Source organism: Montipora capricornis, chromosome 11 (assembly GCF_036669925.1).
Source record: "Montipora capricornis isolate CH-2021 chromosome 11, ASM3666992v2, whole genome shotgun sequence".
Lineage (NCBI taxonomy): Eukaryota > Metazoa > Cnidaria > Anthozoa > Scleractinia > Acroporidae > Montipora > Montipora capricornis.
The window spans coordinates 35,513,793-35,533,713 of NC_090893.1; positions in this window are offsets into that span (position 1 = coordinate 35,513,793).

The following is a 19,921-nucleotide window of genomic DNA, read 5'->3' on the forward strand; positions in this document are numbered from 1 at the left end:
ACTGCTATTTTGCAGTGTTTGCAGCAGTTTTCCAGTAAAAACAGCAAAAACGTTTATCATGACCAAATTTTAAAAAAGTTAAAATTACAGTGCCATTGCAAAATTGTGAAAAACGTTCGTTTTAGCCTCTAAATAACACGTTTTATGTAAACTGCTATTTTGCAGTGTTTGCAGAGGTTTTCCAGTAAAAACAGCAAAAACGTTTATCATGACCAAATTTTAAAAAAAGTTAAAATTACAGTGCCATTGCAAAATTGTGCAAAGCGTTCGTTTTAGCCTGTAAATAACCGGTTTTATGAAAACTGCTATTTTGCAGTGTTTGCAGCAGTTTTCCAGTAAAAACAGCAAAAACGTTTATCATGACCAAATTTTAAAAAAGTTAAAATTGCAAAATTGTGCAAAACGTTCGTTTTAGCCTCTAAAGAACACGTTTTATAAAAACTGCTATTTTGCAATGTTTCCAGCAGTTTTCCAGTAAAGACAGCAAAAACGTTTATCATGACCAAATTTTAAAAAAGTTAAAATTGCTGTGCCATAGGCCATTTCAGAAATGTGAGAGGACTGGGACGAGTTTCTCATACTTGCTTGGATTGAAAATCTAAACTCTTTAACTGAAATGTTACCAAATGAAAAACTATCCAGCCAAGTTTAAGAGTTTTCTACGGAAAATTGGCCAAATGGGAGACTTGCAAAAGTTGCAAAATCCCATACAAACCCTTATAATTTTGTGGCCTGTCTACCCATTCCATACACACTCTCTATTTTAGATGATATTTGAAGATATATCATTTCACCATTTGCCTCCTCTAAATACATCCATTCTTGGTGAAGACTCTCAAACGTGGTTGATCTTTCATTCGAATGTCTTAGTTTTTTCAACAAACGCAAAACAACCAAACTCGTCCCACTACTCTCACGTTTCTGAAATGGCCTATTGAAAAATTGTGCAAAAAAAAAAGCAAAAACGTTTATCATCGCCAAATCTTAAAAAAAGTAAATTACAGTGCCAGTGCAAAATTGTGCAAAACGTTCGTTTTAGCCTCTAAATAACACGTTTTATGAAAACTGCTATTTTGCAGTGTTTGCAGCAGTTTTCCAGTAAAAACAGCAAAAACGTTTATCATGACCAATTTTTAAAAAAGTTAAAATTACAGTGCCAGTGCAAAATTGTGCAAAACGTTCGTTTTAGCCTCTAAATAACACGTTTTATGAAAACTGCTATTTTGCAGTGTTTGCAGCAGTTTTCCAGTAAAAACAGCAAAAACGTTTATCATGACCAAATTTTAAAAAAGTTAAAATTACAGTGCCAGTGCAAAATTGTGCAAAACGTTCGTTTTAGCCTCTAAATAACACGTTTTATGAAAACTGCTATTTTGCAGTGTTTGCAGCAGTTTTCCAGTAAAAACAGCAAAAACGTTTATCATGACCAAATTTTAAAAAAGTTAAAATTACAGTGCCAGTGCAAAATTGTGCAAAACGTTCGTTTTAGCCTCTAAATAACACGTTTTATGAAAACTGCTATTTTGCAGTGTTTGCAGCAGTTTTCCAGTAAAAACAGCAAAAACGTTTATCATGACCAATTTTTAAAAAAGTTAAAATTACAGTGCCAGTGCAAAATTGTGCAAAACGTTCGTTTTAGCCTCTAAATAACACGTTTTATGAAAACTGCTATTTTGCAGTGTTTGCAGCAGTTTTCCAGTAAAAACAGCAAAAACGTTTATCATGACCAATTTTTAAAAAAGTTAAAATTACAGTGCCAGTGCAAAATTGTGCAAAACGTTCGTTTTAGCCTCTAAATAACACGTTTTATGAAAACTGCTATTTTGCAGTGTTTGCAGCAGTTTTCCAGTAAAAACCGCAAAAACGTTTATCATCACCAAATTTTAAAAAAGTTAAAATTGCTGTGCCATAGGCCATTTCAGAAACGTGAGAGGACTGGGACGAGTTTCTCATACTTGCTTGGATTGAAAATCTAAACTCTTTAACTGAAATGTTACCAAATGAAAAACTATACAGCCAAGTTTAAGAGTTTTTTTACGGAAAATTGGCCAAATGGGAGACTCGCAAAAGTTGCAAAATCCCATACAAACCCTAATAATTTTGTGGCCTGTCTACCCATTCCATTCAAACTCTCTATTTTAGATGATATTTTAAGAAATATCATTTTACCATTTTCCTCCTCTAAATACATCCATTCTTGGTAAAGACTCTCAAACGTGGTTGATCTTTCATTCCAATGTCTTAGTTTTTTAAACAAACGCAAAACAACCAAACTCATCCCACTACTCTCACGTTTCTGAAATGGCCTATTGTAAAATTGTGCAAAAAAAAAAGCAAAAACGTTTATCATGACCAAATTTTAAAAAAGTTAAAATTACAGTGCCAGTGCAAAATTGTGCAAAACGTTCGTTTTAGCCTCTAAATAACACGTTTTATGAAAACTGCTATTTTGCAGTGTTTGCAGCAGTTTTCCAGTAAAAACAGCAAAAACGTTTATCATGACCAATTTTTAAAAAAGTTAAAATTACAGTGCCAGTGCAAAATTGTGCAAAACGTTCGTTTTAGCCTCTAAATAACACGTTTTATGAAAACTGCTATTTTGCAGTGTTTGCAGCAGTTTTCCAGTAAAAACAGCAAAAACGTTTATCATGACCAATTTTTAAAAAAGTTAAAATTACAGTGCCAGTGCAAAATTGTGCAAAACGTTCGTTTTAGCCTCTAAATAACACGTTTTATGAAAACTGCTATTTTGCAGTGTTTGCAGCAGTTTTCCAGTAAAAACAGCAAAAACGTTTATCATGACCAATTTTTAAAAAAGTTAAAATTACAGTGCCATAGGCCATTTCAGAAACGTGAGAGGACTGGGACGAGTTTCTCATGCTTGCATGGATTGAAAAAGTAAACTCCTTAACTGAAAATGTTACCAAATGAAAAACTATCCAGCCAAGTTTGAGAGTTTTCTACGGAAAATTGGCCAAATGGGAGACTTGCAAAAGTTGCAAACCATACAAACCCTTATAATTTTGTGGCCTGTCCATACACACTCTCTATTTTAGATGATATTCATTTCACCATTTCCTCCTCTAAAAAGTCTCAAACGGTGATCTTTCATTCGAATGTCTTAGTTTTTTCAACAAACGCAAAACAACCAAACTCGTCCCACTACTCTCATGTTTCTGAATTGGCCTATTGCAAAATTGTGCCAAAAAAAAGCAAAAACATTTATCATGATCTTAAAAAAGTTAAAATTACAGTGCCAGTGCAAAATTGTGCAAAACGTTCGTTTTAGCCTCTAAATAACACGTTTTATGAAAACTGCTATTTTGCAGTGTTTGCAGCAGTTTTCCAGTAAAAACAGCAAAAACGTTTATCATGACCAATTTTTAAAAAAGTTAAAATTACAGTGCCAGTGCAAAATTGTGCAAAACGTTCGTTTTAGCCTCTAAATAACACGTTTTATGAAAACTGCTATTTTGCAGTGTTTGCAGCAGTTTTCCAGTAAAAACAGCAAAAACGTTTATCATGACCAATTTTTAAAAAAAGTTAAAATTACAGTGCCAGTGCAAAATTGTGCAAAACGTTCGTTTTAGCCTCTAAATAACACGTTTTATGAAAACTGCTATTTTGCAGTGTTTGCAGCAGTTTTCCAGTAAAAACAGCAAAAACGTTTATCATGACCAATTTTTAAAAAAGTTAAAATTACAGTGCCAGTGCAAAATTGTGCAAAACGTTCGTTTTAGCCTCTAAATAACACGTTTTATGAAAACTGCTATTTTGCAGTGTTTGCAGCAGTTTTCCAGTAAAAACAGCAAAAACGTTTATCATGACCAATTTTTAAAAAAGTTAAAATTACAGTGCCAGTGCAAAATTGTGCAAAACGTTCGTTTTAGCCTCTAAATAACACGTTTTATGAAAACTGCTATTTTGCAGTGTTTGCAGCAGTTTTCCAGTAAAAACAGCAAAAACGTTTATCATGACCAATTTTTAAAAAAGTTAAAATTACAGTGCCAGTGCAAAATTGTGCAAAACGTTCGTTTTAGCCTCTAAATAACACGTTTTATGAAAACTGCTATTTTGCAGTGTTTGCAGCAGTTTTCCAGTAAAAACAGCAAAAACGTTTATCATGACCAATTTTTAAAAAAGTTAAAATTACAGTGCCAGTGCAAAATTGTGCAAAACGTTCGTTTTAGCCTCTAAATAACACGTTTTATGAAAACTGCTATTTTGCAGTGTTTGCAGCAGTTTTCCAGTAAAAACAGCAAAAACGTTTATCATGACCAATTTTTAAAAAAGTTAAAATTACAGTGCCAGTGCAAAATTGTGCAAAACGTTCGTTTTAGCCTCTAAATAACACGTTTTATGAAAACTGCTATTTTGCAGTGTTTGCAGCAGTTTTCCAGTAAAAACAGCAAAAACGTTTATCATGACCAATTTTTAAAAAAGTTAAAATTACAGTGCCAGTGCAAAATTGTGCAAAACGTTCGTTTTAGCCTCTAAATAACACGTTTTATGAAAACTGCTATTTTGCAGTGTTTGCAGCAGTTTTCCAGTAAAAACAGCAAAAACGTTTATCATGACCAATTTTTAAAAAAGTTAAAATTACAGTGCCAGTGCAAAATTGTGCAAAACGTTCGTTTTAGCCTCTAAATAACACGTTTTATGAAAACTGCTATTTTGCAGTGTTTGCAGCAGTTTTCCAGTAAAAACAGCAAAAACGTTTATCATGACCAATTTTTAAAAAAGTTAAAATTACAGTGCCAGTGCAAAATTGTGCAAAACGTTCGTTTTAGCCTCTAAATAACACGTTTTATGAAAACTGCTATTTTGCAGTGTTTGCAGCAGTTTTCCAGTAAAAACAGCAAAAACGTTTATCATGACCAATTTTTAAAAAAGTTAAAATTACAGTGCCAGTGCAAAATTGTGCAAAACGTTCGTTTTAGCCTCTAAATAACACGTTTTATGAAAACTGCTATTTTGCAGTGTTTGCAGCAGTTTTCCAGTAAAAACAGCAAAAACGTTTATCATGACCAATTTTTAAAAAAATTAAAATTACAGTGCCAGTGCAAAATTGTGCAAAACGTTCGTTTTAGCCTCTAAATAACACGTTTTATGAAAACTGCTATTTTGCAGTGTTTGCAGCAGTTTTCCAGTAAAAACAGCAAAAACGTTTATCATGACCAATTTTTAAAAAAGTTAAAATTACAGTGCCAGTGCAAAATTGTGCAAAACGTTCGTTTTAGCCTCTAAATAACACGTTTTATGAAAACTGCCGTTTAGCCTCTAAATAACACATTTTATGAAAACTGCTATTGTGCAGTGTTTGCAGCAGTTTTCCAGTAAAAACAGCAAAAACGTTTATCATGACCAATTTTTAAAAAGTTAAAATTACAGTGCCAGTGCAAAATTGTGCAAAACGTTCGTTTTAGCCTCTAAATAACACGTTTTATGAAAACTGCTATTTTGCAGTGTTTGCAGCAGTTTTCCAGTAAAAACAGCAAAAACGTTTATCATGACCAATTTTTAAAAAAGTTAAAATTACATGGCCAGTGCAAAATTGTGCAAAACGTTCGTTTTAGCCTCTAAATAACACGTTTTATGAAAACTGCTATTTTGCAGTGTTTGCAGCAGTTTTCCAGTAAAAACAGCAAAAACGTTTATCATGACCAATTTTAAAAAAGTTAAAATTACAGTGCCAGTGCAAAATTGTGCAAAACGTTCGTTTTAGCCTCTAAATAACACGTTTTATGAAAACTGCTATTTTGCAGTGTTTGCAGCAGTTTTCCAGTAAAAACAGCAAAAACGTTTATCATGACCAATTTTAAAAAAGTTAAAATTACAGTGCCAGTGCAAAATTGTGCAAAACGTTCGTTTTAGCCTCTAAATAACACGTTTTATGAAAACTGCTATTTTGCAGTGTTTGCAGCAGTTTTCCAGTAAAAACAGCAAAAACGTTTATCATGACCAATTTTTAAAAAAGTTAAATTACAGTGCCAGTGCAAAATTGTGCAAAACGTTCGTTTTAGCCTCTAAATAACACGTTTTATGAAAACTGCTATTTTGCAGTGTTTGCAGCAGTTTTCCAGTAAAAACAGCAAAAACGTTTATCATGACCAATTTTTAAAAAAGTTAAAATTACAGTGCCAGTGCAAAATTGTGCAAAACGTTCGTTTTAGCCTCTAAATAACACGTTTTATGAAAACTGCTATTTTGCAGTGTTTGCAGCAGTTTTCCAGTAAAAACAGCAAAAACGTTTATCATGACCAATTTTTAAAAAAGTTAAAATTACAGTGCCAGTGCAAAATTGTGCAAAACGTTCGTTTTAGCCTCTAAATAACACGTTTTATGAAAACTGCTATTTTGCAGTGTTTGCAGCAGTTTCCAGTAAAAACAGCAAAAACGTTTATCATGACCAATTTTAAAAAAATTAAAAGTACAGTGCCAGTGCAAAATTGTGCAAAACGTTCGTTTTAGCCTCTAAATAACACGTTTTATGAAAACTGCTATTTTGCAGTGTTTGCAGCAGTTTTCCAGTAAAAACAGCAAAAACGTTTATCATGACCAATGTTAAAAAAAGTTAAAATTACAGTGCCAGTGCAAAATTGTGCAAAACGTTCGTTTTAGCCTCTAAATAACACGTTTTATGAAAACTGCTATTTTGCAGTGTTTGCAGCAGTTTTCCAGTAAAAACAGCAAAAACGTTTATCATGACCAATTTTTAAAAAAGTTAAAATTACAGTGCCAGTGCAAAATTGTGCAAAACGTTCGTTTTAGCCTCTAAATAACACGTTTTATGAAAACTGCTATTTTGCAGTGTTTTCAGCAGTTTTCCAGTAAAAACAGCAAAAACGTTTATCATGACCAATTTTAAAAAAGTTAAAATTACAGTGCCAGTGCAAAATTGTGCAAAACGTTCGTTTTAGCCTCTAAATAACACGTTTTATGAAAACTGCTATTTTGCAGTGTTTGCAGCAGTTTTCCAGTAAAAACAGCAAAAACGTTTATCATGACCAATTTTTAAAAAAGTTAAAATTACAGTGCCAGTGCAAAATTGTGCAAAACGTTCGTTTTAGCCTCTAAATAACACGTTTTATGAAAACTGCTATTTTGCAGTGTTTGCAGCAGTTTCCAGTAAAAACAGCAAAAACGTTTATCATGACCAATTTTTAAAAAAGTTAAAATTACAGTGCCAGTGCAAAATTGTGCAAAACGTTCGTTTTAGCCTCTAAATAACACGTTTTATGAAAACTGCTATTTTGCAGTGTTTGCAGCAGTTTTCCAGTAAAAACAGCAAAAACGTTTATCATGACCAATTTTTAAAAAGTTAAAATTACAGTGCCAGTGCAAAATTGTGCAAAACGTTCGTTTTAGCCTCTAAATAACACGTTTTATGAAAACTGCTATTTTGCAGTGTTTGCAGCAGTTTTCCAGTAAAAACAGCAAAAACGTTTATCATGACCAATTTTAAAAAAGTTAAAATTACAGTGCCAGTGCAAAATTGTGCAAAACGTTCGTTTTAGCCTCTAAATAACACGTTTTATGAAAACTGCTATTTTGCAGTGTTTGCAGCAGTTTTCCAGTAAAAACAGCAAAAACGTTTATCATGACCAATTTTTAAAAAAGTTAAAATTACAGTGCCAGTGCAAAATTGTGCAAAACGTTCGTTTTAGCCTCTAAATAACACGTTTTATGAAAACTGCTATTTTGCAGTGTTTGCAGCAGTTTTTAAAAAAGTGCCAGTGCAAAATTGTGCAAAACGTTCGTTTTAGCCTCTAAATAACACGTTTTATGAAAACTGCTATTTTGCAGTGTTTGCAGCAGTTTTCCAGTAAAAACAGCAAAAACGTTTATCATGACCAATTTTTAAAAAAGTTAAAATTACAGTGCCAGTGCAAAATTGTGCAAAACGTTCGTTTTAGCCTCTAAATAACACGTTTTATGAAAACTGCTATTTTGCAGTGTTTGCAGCAGTTTTCCAGTAAAAACAGCAAAAACGTTTATCATGACCAATTTTAAAAAAGTTAAAATTACAGTGCCAGTGCAAAATTGTGCAAAACGTTCGTTTTAGCCTCTAAATAACACGTTTTATGAAAACTGCTATTTTGCAGTGTTTGCAGCAGTTTTCCAGTAAAAACAGCAAAAACGTTTATCATGACCAATTTTAAAAAAGTTAAAATTACAGTGCCAGTGCAAAATTGTGCAAAACGTTCGTTTTAGCCTCTAAATAACACGTTTTATGAAAACTGCTATTTTGCAGTGTTTGCAGCAGTTTTCCAGTAAAAACAGCAAAAACGTTTATCATGACCAATTTTAAAAAAGTTAAAATTACAGTGCCAGTGCAAAATTGTGCAAAACGTTCGTTTTAGCCTCTAAATAACACGTTTTATGAAAACTGCTATTTTGCAGTGTTTGCAGCAGTTTTCCAGTAAAAACAGCAAAAACGTTTATCATGACCAATTTTTAAAAAAGTTAAAATTACAGTGCCAGTGCAAAATTGTGCAAAACGTTCGTTTTAGCCTCTAAATAACACGTTTTATGAAAACTGCTATTTTGCAGTGTTTGCAGCAGTTTTCCAGTAAAAACAGCAAAAACGTTTATCATGACCAATTTTTAAAAAAGTTAAAATTACAGTGCCAGTGCAAAATTGTGCAAAACGTTCGTTTTAGCCTCTAAATAACACGTTTTATGAAAACTGCTATTTTGCAGTGTTTGCAGCAGTTTTCCAGTAAAAACAGCAAAACGTTTATCATGACCAATTTTTAAAAAAGTTAAAATTACAGTGCCAGTGCAAAATTGTGCAAAACGTTCGTTTTAGCCTCTAAATAACACGTTTTATGAAAACTGCTATTTTGCAGTGTTTGCAGCAGTTTTCCAGTAAAAACAGCAAAAACGTTTATCATGACCAATTTTTAAAAAATTTAAAATTACAGTGCCAGTGCAAAATTGTGCAAAACGTTCGTTTTAGCCTCTAAATAACACGTTTTATGAAAACTGCTATTTTGCAGTGTTTGCAGCAGTTTTCCAGTAAAAACAGCAAAAACGTTTATCATGACCAATTTTAAAAAAGTTAAAATTACAGTGCCAGTGCAAAATTGTGCAAAACGTTCGTTTTAGCCTCTAAATAACACGTTTTATGAAAACTGCTATTTTGCAGTGTTTGCAGCAGTTTTCCAGTAAAAACAGCAAAAACGTTTATCATGACCAATTTTAAAAAAGTTAAAATTACAGTGCCAGTGCAAAATTGTGCAAAACGTTCGTTTTAGCCTCTAAATAACACGTTTTATGAAAACTGCTATTTTGCAGTGTTTGCAGCAGTTTTCCAGTAAAAACAGCAAAAACGTTTATCATGACCAATTTTAAAAAAGTTAAAATTACAGTGCCAGTGCAAAATTGTGCAAAACGTTCGTTTTAGCCTCTAAATAACACGTTTTATGAAAACTGCTATTTTGCAGTGTTTGCAGCAGTTTTCCAGTAAAAACAGCAAAAACGTTTATCATGACCAATTTTTAAAAAAGTTAAAATTACAGTGCCAGTGCAAAATTGTGCAAAACGTTCGTTTTAGCCTCTAAATAACACGTTTTATGAAAACTGCTATTTTGCAGTGTTTGCAGCAGTTTTCCAGTAAAAACAGCAAAAACGTTTATCATGACCAATTTTAAAAAAGTTAAAATTACAGTGCCAGTGCAAAATTGTGCAAAACGTTCGTTTTAGCCTCTAAATAACACGTTTTATGAAAACTGCTATTTTGCAGTGTTTGCAGCAGTTTTCCAGTAAAAACAGCAAAAACGTTTATCATGACCAATTTAAAAAAAGTTAAAATTACAGTGCCAGTGCAAAATTGTGCAAAACGTTCGTTTTAGCCTCTAAATAACACGTTTTATGAAAACTGCTATTTTGCAGTGTTTGCAGCAGTTTTCCAGTAAAAACAGCAAAAACGTTTATCATGACCAATTTTTAAAAAAGTTAAAATTACAGTGCCAGTGCAAAATTGTGCAAAACGTTCGTTTTAGCCTCTAAATAACACGTTTTATGAAAACTGCTATTTTGCAGTGTTTGCAGCAGTTTTCCAGTAAAAACAGCAAAAACGTTTATCATGACCAATTTTTAAAAAAGTTAAAATTACAGTGCCAGTGCAAAATTGTGCAAAACGTTCGTTTTAGCCTCTAAATAACACGTTTTATGAAAACTGCTATTTTGCAGTGTTTGCAGCAGTTTTCCAGTAAAAACAGCAAAAACGTTTATCATGACCAATTTTAAAAAAGTTAAAATTACAGTGCCAGTGCAAAATTGTGCAAAACGTTCGTTTTAGCCTCTAAATAACACGTTTTATGAAAACTGCTATTTTGCAGTGTTTGCAGCAGTTTTCCAGTAAAAACAGCAAAAACGTTTATCATGACCAATTTTTAAAAAAGTTAAAATTACAGTGCCAGTGCAAAATTGTGCAAAACGTTCGTTTTAGCCTCTAAATAACACGTTTTATGAAAACTGCTATTTTGCAGTGTTTGCAGCAGTTTTCCAGTAAAAACAGCAAAAACGTTTATCATGACCAATTTTTAAAAAAGTTAAAATTACAGTGCCAGTGCAAAATTGTGCAAAACGTTCGTTTTAGCCTCTAAATAACACGTTTTATGAAAACTGCTATTTTGCAGTGTTTGCAGCAGTTTTCCAGTAAAAACAGCAAAAACGTTTATCATGACCAATTTTTAAAAAAGTTAAAATTACAGTGCCAGTGCAAAATTGTGCAAAACGTTCGTTTTAGCCTCTAAATAACACGTTTTATGAAAACTGCTATTTTGCAGTGTTTGCAGCAGTTTTCCAGTAAAAACAGCAAAAACGTTTATCATGACCAATTTTAAAAAAAGTTAAAATTACAGTGCCAGTGCAAAATTGTGCAAAACGTTCGTTTTAGCCTCTAAATAACACGTTTTATGAAAACTGCTATTTTGCAGTGTTTGCAGCAGTTTTCCAGTAAAAACAGCAAAAACGTTTATCATGACCAATTTTAAAAAAGTTAAAATTACAGTGCCAGTGCAAAATTGTGCAAAACGTTCGTTTTAGCCTCTAAATAACACGTTTTATGAAAACTGCTATTTTCAGTGTTTGCAGCAGTTTTCCAGTAAAAAAATTACAGTGCCAGTGCAAAATTGTGCAAAACGATTGTTTTAGCCTCTAAATAACACGTTTTATGAAAACTGCTATTTTGCAGTGTTTGCAGCAGTTTTCCAGTAAAAACAGCAAAAACGTTTATCATGACCAATTTTTAAAAAAGTTAAAATTACAGTGCCAGTGCAAAATTGTGCAAAACGTTCGTTTTAGCCTCTAAATAACACGTTTTAGAAAACTGCTATTTTGCAGTGTTTGCAGCAGTTTTCCAGTAAAAACAGCAAAAACGTTTATCATGACCAATTTTTAAAAAAGTTAAAATTACAGTGCCAGTGCAAAATTGTGCAAAACGTTCGTTTTAGCCTCTAAATAACACGTTTTATGAAAACTGCTATTTTGCAGTGTTTGCAGCAGTTTTCCAGTAAAAACAGCAAAAACGTTTATCATGACCAATTTTTAAAAAGTTAAAATTACAGTGCCAGTGCAAAATTGTGCAAAACGTTCGTTTTAGCCTCTAAATAACACGTTTTATGAAAACTGCTATTTTGCAGTGTTTGCAGCAGTTTTCCAGTAAAAACAGCAAAAACGTTTATCATGACCAATTTTTAAAAAAGTTAAAATTACAGTGCCAGTGCAAAATTGTGCAAAACGTTCGTTTTAGCCTCTAAATAACACGTTTTATGAAAACTGCTATTTTGCAGTGTTTGCAGCAGTTTTCCAGTAAAAACAGCAAAAACGTTTATCATGACCAATTTTTAAAAAAGTTAAAATTACAGTGCCAGTGCAAAATTGTGCAAAACGTTCGTTTTAGCCTCTAAATAACACGTTTTATGAAAACTGCTATTTTGCAGTGTTTGCAGCAGTTTTCCAGTAAAAACAGCAAAAACGTTTATCATGACCAATTTTTAAAAAAGTTAAAATTACAGTGCCAGTGCAAAATTGTGCAAAACGTTCGTTTTAGCCTCTAAATAACACGTTTTATGAAAACTGCTATTTTGCAGTGTTTGCAGCAGTTTTCCAGTAAAAACAGCAAAAACGTTTATCATGACCAATTTTAAAAAAAGTTAAAATTACAGTGCCAGTGCAAAATTGTGCAAAACGTTCGTTTTAGCCTCTAAATAACACGTTTTATGAAAACTGCTATTTTGCAGTGTTTGCAGCAGTTTTCCAGTAAAAACAGCAAAAACGTTTATCATGACCAATTTTAAAAAAGTTAAAATTACAGTGCCAGTGCAAAATTGTGCAAAACGTTCGTTTTAGCCTCTAAATAACACGTTTTATGAAAACTGCTATTTTGCAGTGTTTGCAGCAGTTTTCCAGTAAAAACAGCAAAAACTTTTATCATGACCAATTTTAAAAAAGTTAAAATTACAGTGCCAGTGCAAAATTGTGCAAAACGTTCATTTTGGCCTTTAAGTAACGGGTTTTATCAAAACTGCTATTTTATAGTGTTTGCACCAGTTTTTCAGTAAAATGTTAAATTTACAGTGGCAGTGCAAAATTGTCCAAAACGTTTGTTTTACGCTCTAAAAAACACGTTTCATGAAAACTGCTATTTTGAACTGTTTGCAGCAGTTTTCCAGTAAAAGTTAAAATTACAGTGCCAGTGCAAAATTGTGCAAAACGTTCGTTTTAGCCTCTAAATAACACGTTTTATGAAAACTGCTATTTTGCAGTGTTTGCAGCAGTTTTCCAGTAAAAACAGCAAAAACGTTTATCATGACCAATTTTTAAAAAAGTTAAAATTACAGTGCCAGTGCAAAATTGTGCAAAACGTTCGTTTTAGCCTCTAAATAACACGTTTTATGAAAACTGCTATTTTGCAGTGTTTGCAGCAGTTTTCCAGTAAAAACAGCAAAAACGTTTATCATGACCAATTTTTAAAAAAGTTAAAATTACAGTGCCAGTGCAAAATTGTGCAAAACGTTCGTTTTAGCCTCTAAATAACACGTTTTATGAAAACTGCTATTTTGCAGTGTTTGCAGCAGTTTTCCAGTAAAAACAGCAAAAACGTTTATCATGACCAATTTTAAAAAAGTTAAAATTACAGTGCCAGTGCAAAATTGTGCAAAACGTTCGTTTTAGCCTCTAAATAACACGTTTTATGAAAACTGCTATTTTGCAGTGTTTGCAGCAGTTTTCCAGTAAAAACAGCAAAAACGTTTATCATGACCATTTTTAAAAAAGTTAAAATTACAGTGCCAGTGCAAAATTGTGCAAAACGTTCGTTTTAGCCTCTAAATAACACGTTTTATGAAAACTGCTATTTTGCAGTGTTTGCAGCAGTTTTCCAGTAAAAACAGCAAAAACGTTTATCATGACCAATTTTTAAAAAAGTTAAAATTACAGTGCCAGTGCAAAATTGTGCAAAACGTTCGTTTTAGCCTCTAAATAACACGTTTTATGAAAACTGCTATTTTGCAGTGTTTGCAGCAGTTTTCCAGTAAAAACAGCAAAAACGTTTATCATGACCAATTTTTAAAAAAGTTAAAATTACAGTGCCAGTGCAAAATTGTGCAAAACGTTCGTTTTAGCCTCTAAATAACACGTTTTATGAAAACTGCTATTTTGCAGTGTTTGCAGCAGTTTTCCAGTAAAAACAGCAAAAACGTTTATCATGACCAATTTTAAAAAAGTTAAAATTACAGTGCCAGTGCAAAATTGTGCAAAACGTTCGTTTTAGCCTCTAAATAACACGTTTTATGAAAACTGCTATTTTGCAGTGTTTGCAGCAGTTTTCCAGTAAAAACAGCAAAAACGTTTATCATGACCAATTTTTAAAAAAGTTAAAATTACAGTGCCAGTGCAAAATTGTGCAAAACGTTCGTTTTAGCCTCTAAATAACACGTTTTATGAAAACTGCTATTTTGCAGTGTTTGCAGCAGTTTTCCAGTAAAAACAGCAAAAACGTTTATCATGACCAATTTTTAAAAAAGTTAAAATTACAGTGCCAGTGCAAAATTGTGCAAAACGTTCGTTTTAGCCTCTAAATAACACGTTTTATGAAAACTGCTATTTTGCAGTGTTTGCAGCAGTTTTCCAGTAAAAACAGCAAAAACGTTTATCATGACCAATTTTTAAAAAAGTTAAAATTACAGTGCCAGTGCAAAATTGTGCAAAACGTTCGTTTTAGCCTCTAAATAACACGTTTTATGAAAACTGCTATTTTGCAGTGTTTGCAGCAGTTTTCCAGTAAAAACAGTGCCAGTGCAAATTGTGCAAAACGTTCGTTTTAGCCTCTAAATAACACGTTTTATGAAAACTGCTATTTTGCAGTGTTTGCAGCAGTTTTCCAGTAAAAACAGCAAAAACGTTTATCATGACCAATTTTTAAAAAAGTTAAAATTACAGTGCCAGTGCAAAATTGTGCAAAACGTTCGTTTTAGCCTCTAAATAACACGTTTTATGAAAACTGCTATTTTGCAGTGTTTGCAGCAGTTTTCCAGTAAAAACAGCAAAAACGTTTATCATGACCAATTTTTAAAAAAGTTAAAATTACAGTGCCAGTGCAAAATTGTGCAAAACGTTCGTTTTAGCCTCTAAATAACACGTTTTATGAAAACTGCTATTTTGCAGTGTTTGCAGCAGTTTTCCAGTAAAAACAGCAAAAACGTTTATCATGACCAATTTTTAAAAAAGTTAAAATTACAGTGCCAGTGCAAAATTGTGCAAAACGTTCGTTTTAGCCTCTAAATAACACGTTTTATGAAAACTGCTATTTTGCAGTGTTTGCAGCAGTTTTCCAGTAAAAACAGCAAAAACGTTTATCATGACCAATTTTAAAAAAGTTAAAATTACAGTGCCAGTGCAAAATTGTGCAAAACGTTCGTTTTAGCCTCTAAATAACACGTTTTATGAAAACTGCTATTTTGCAGTGTTTGCAGCAGTTTTCCAGTAAAAACAGCAAAAACGTTTATCATGACCAATTTTTAAAAAAGTTAAAATTACAGTGCCAGTGCAAAATTGTGCAAAACGTTCGTTTTAGCCTCTAAATAACACGTTTTATGAAAACTGCTATTTTGCAGTGTTTGCAGCAGTTTTCCAGTAAAAACAGCAAAAACGTTTATCATGACCAATTTTTAAAAAAGTTAAAATTACAGTGCCAGTGCAAAATTGTGCAAAACGTTCGTTTTAGCCTCTAAATAACACGTTTTATGAAAACTGCTATTTTGCAGTGTTTGCAGCAGTTTTCCAGTAAAAACAGCAAAAACGTTTATCATGACCAATTTTTAAAAAAGTTAAAATTACAGTGCCAGTGCAAAATTGTGCAAAACGTTCGTTTTAGCCTCTAAATAACACGTTTTATGAAAACTGCTATTTTGCAGTGTTTGCAGCAGTTTTCCAGTAAAAACAGCAAAAACGTTTATCATGACCAATTTTTAAAAAAGTTAAAATTACAGTGCCAGTGCAAAATTGTGCAAAACGTTCGTTTTAGCCTCTAAATAACACGTTTTATGAAAACTGCTATTTTGCAGTGTTTGCAGCAGTTTTCCAGTAAAAACAGCAAAAACGTTTATCATGACCAATTTTTAAAAAGTTAAAATTACAGTGCCAGTGCAAAATTGTGCAAAACGTTCGTTTTAGCCTCTAAATAACACGTTTTATGAAAACTGCTATTTTGCAGTGTTTGCAGCAGTTTTCCAGTAAAAACAGCAAAAACGTTTATCATGACCAATTTTTAAAAAAGTTAAAATTACAGTGCCAGTGCAAAATTGTGCAAAACGTTCGTTTTAGCCTCTAAATAACACGTTTTATGAAAACTGCTATTTTGCAGTGTTTGCAGCAGTTTTCCAGTAAAAACAGCAAAAACGTTTATCATGACCAATTTTTAAAAAAGTTAAAATTACAGTGCCAGTGCAAAATTGTGCAAAACGTTCGTTTTAGCCTCTAAATAACACGTTTTATGAAAACTGCTATTTTGCAGTGTTTGCAGCAGTTTTCCAGTAAAAACAGCAAAAACGTTTATCATGACCAATTTTTAAAAAAGTTAAAATTACAGTGCCAGTGCAAAATTGTGCAAAACGTTCGTTTTAGCCTCTAAATAACACGTTTTATGAAAACTGCTATTTTGCAGTGTTTGCAGCAGTTTTCCAGTAAAAACAGCAAAAACGTTTATCATGACCAATTTTTAAAAAAGTTAAAATTACAGTGCCAGTGCAAAATTGTGCAAAACGTTCGTTTTAGCCTCTAAATAACACGTTTTATGAAAACTGCTATTTTGCAGTGTTTGCAGCAGTTTTCCAGTAAAAACAGCAAAAACGTTTATCATGACCAATTTTTAAAAAAGTTAAAATTACAGTGCCAGTGCAAAATTGTGCAAAACGTTCGTTTTAGCCTCTAAATAACACGTTTTATGAAAACTGCTATTTTGCAGTGTTTGCAGCAGTTTTCCAGTAAAAACAGCAAAAACGTTTATCATGACCAATTTTTAAAAAAGTTAAAATTACAGTGCCAGTGCAAAATTGTGCAAAACGTTCGTTTTAGCCTCTAAATAACACGTTTTATGAAAACTGCTATTTTGCAGTGTTTGCAGCAGTTTTCCAGTAAAAACAGCAAAAACGTTTATCATGACCAATTTTTAAAAAAGTTAAAATTACAGTGCCAGTGCAAAATTGTGCAAAACGTTCGTTTTAGCCTCTAAATAACACGTTTTATGAAAACTGCTATTTTGCAGTGTTTGCAGCAGTTTTCCAGTAAAAACAGCAAAAACGTTTATCATGACCAATTTTTAAAAAAGTTAAAATTACAGTGCCAGTGCAAAATTGTGCAAAACGTTCGTTTTAGCCTCTAAATAACACGTTTTATGAAAACTGCTATTTTGCAGTGTTTGCAGCAGTTTTCCAGTAAAAACAGCAAAAACGTTTATCATGACCAATTTTTAAAAAAGTTAAAATTACAGTGCCAGTGCAAAATTGTGCAAAACGTTCGTTTTAGCCTCTAAATAACACGTTTTATGAAAACTGCTATTTTGCAGTGTTTGCAGCAGTTTTCCAGTAAAAACAGCAAAAACGTTTATCATGACCAATTTTTAAAAAAGTTAAAATTACAGTGCCAGTGCAAAATTGTGCAAAACGTTCGTTTTAGCCTCTAAATAACACGTTTTATGAAAACTGCTATTTTGCAGTGTTTGCAGCAGTTTTCCAGTAAAAACAGCAAAAACGTTTATCATGACCAATTTTTAAAAAAGTTAAAATTACAGTGCCAGTGCAAAATTGTGCAAAACGTTCGTTTTAGCCTCTAAATAACACGTTTTATGAAAACTGCTATTTTGCAGTGTTTGCAGCAGTTTTCCAGTAAAAACAGCAAAAACGTTTATCATGACCAATTTTTAAAAAAAGTTAAAATTACAGTGCCAGTGCAAAATTGTGCAAAACGTTCGTTTTAGCCTCTAAATAACACGTTTTATGAAAACTGCTATTTTGCAGTGTTTGCAGCAGTTTTCCAGTAAAAACAGCAAAAACGTTTATCATGACCAATTTTTAAAAAAGTTAAAATTACAGTGCCAGTGCAAAATTGTGCAAAACGTTCGTTTTAGCCTCTAAATAACACGTTTTATGAAAACTGCTATTTTGCAGTGTTTGCAGCAGTTTTCCAGTGAAAAGTTAAAATTACAGTGCCAGTGCAAAATTGTGCAAAACGTTCGTTTTAGCCTCTAAATAACACGTTTTATGAAAACTGCTATTTTGCAGTGTTTGCAGCAGTTTTCCAGTAAAAACAGCAAAAACGTTTATCATGACCAATTTTTAAAAAAGTTAAAATTACAGTGCCAGTGCAAAATTGTGCAAAACGTTCGTTTTAGCCTCTAAATAACACGTTTTATGAAAACTGCTATTTTGCAGTGTTTGCAGCAGTTTTCCAGTAAAAACAGCAAAAACGTTTATCATGACCAATTTTTAAAAAAGTTAAAATTACAGTGCCAGTGCAAAATTGTGCAAAACGTTCGTTTTAGCCTCTAAATAACACGTTTTATGAAAACTGCTATTTTGCAGTGTTTGCAGCAGTTTTCCAGTAAAAACAGCAAAAACGTTTATCATGACCAATTTTTAAAAAAAGTTAAAATTACAGTGCCAGTGCAAAATTGTGCAAAACGTTCGTTTTAGCCTCTAAATAACACGTTTTATGAAAACTGCTATTTTGCAGTGTTTGCAGCAGTTTTCCAGTAAAAACAGCAAAAACGTTTATCATGACCAATTTTTAAAAAAGTTAAAATTACAGTGCCAGTGCAAAATTGTGCAAAACGTTCGTTTTAGCCTCTAAATAACACGTTTTATGAAAACTGCTATTTTGCAGTGTTTGCAGCAGTTTTCCAGTAAAAACAGCAAAAACGTTTATCATGACCAATTTTTAAAAAAGTTAAAATTACAGTGCCAGTGCAAAATTGTGCAAAACGTTCGTTTTAGCCTCTAAATAACACGTTTTATGAAAACTGCTATTTTGCAGTGTTTGCAGCAGTTTTCCAGTAAAAACAGCAAAAACGTTTATCATGACCAATTTTTAAAAAAGTTAAAATTACAGTGCCAGTGCAAAATTGTGCAAAACGTTCGTTTTAGCCTCTAAATAACACGTTTTATGAAAACTGCTATTTTGCAGTGTTTGCAGCAGTTTTCCAGTAAAAACAGCAAAAACGTTTATCATGACCAATTTTTAAAAAAAGTTAAAATTACAGTGCCAGTGCAAAATTGTGCAAAACGTTCGTTTTAGCCTCTAAATAACACGTTTTATGAAAACTGCTATTTTGCAGTGTTTGCAGCAGTTTTCCAGTAAAAACAGCAAAAACGTTTATCATGACCAATTTTTAAAAAAAGTTAAAATTACAGTGCCAGTGCAAAATTGTGCAAAACGTTCGTTTTAGCCTCTAAATAACACGTTTTACGAAAACTGCTATTTTGCAGTGTTTGCAGCAGTTTTCCAGTAAAAACAGCAAAAACGTTTATCATGACCAATTTTTAAAAAAGTTAAAATTACAGTGCCAGTGCAAAATTGTGCAAAACGTTCGTTTTAGCCTCTAAATAACACGTTTTATGAAAACTGCTATTTTGTAGTGTTTGCACCAGTTTTTCAGTAAAAAGTTAAATTTACAGTGCCAGTGAAAAATTGTCCAAAACGTTTGTTTTACGCTCTAAAAAACACGTTTCATGAAAACTGCTATTTTGTAGTGTTTGCAGCAGTTTTTCAGTAAATAGTTAAAATTAGAGTGCCAGTGCAAAATTGTGTTAAACGTTCGTTTTAGCATCTAAATAACACGTTTTATGAAAACTGCTATTTTGCAGTGTTTGCAGCAGTTTTCCAGTAAAAACAGCAAAAACGTTTATCATGACCAATTTTTAAAAAAGTTAAAATTACAGTGCCAGTGCAAAATTGTGCAAAACGTTCGTTTTAGCCTCTAAATAACACGTTTTATGAAAACTGCTATTTTGCAGTGTTTGCAGCAGTTTTCCAGTAAAAACAGCAAAAACGTTTATCATGACCAATTTTTAAAAAAGTTAAAATTACAGTGCCAGTGCAAAATTGTGCAAAACGTTCTTTTTAGCCTCTAAATAACACGTTTTATGAAAACTGCTATTTTGCAGTGTTTGCAGCAGTTTTCCAGTAAAAACAGCAAAAACGTTTATCATGACCAATTTTTAAAAAAGTTAAAATTACAGTGCCAGTGCAAAATTGTGCAAAACGTTCGTTTTAGCCTCTAAATAACACGTTTTATGAAAACTGCTATTTTGCAGTGTTTGCACAGTGCCAGTGCAAAATTGTGCAAAACGTTCGTTTTAGCCTCTAAATAACACGTTTTATGAAAACTGCTATTTTGCAGTGTTTGCAGCAGTTT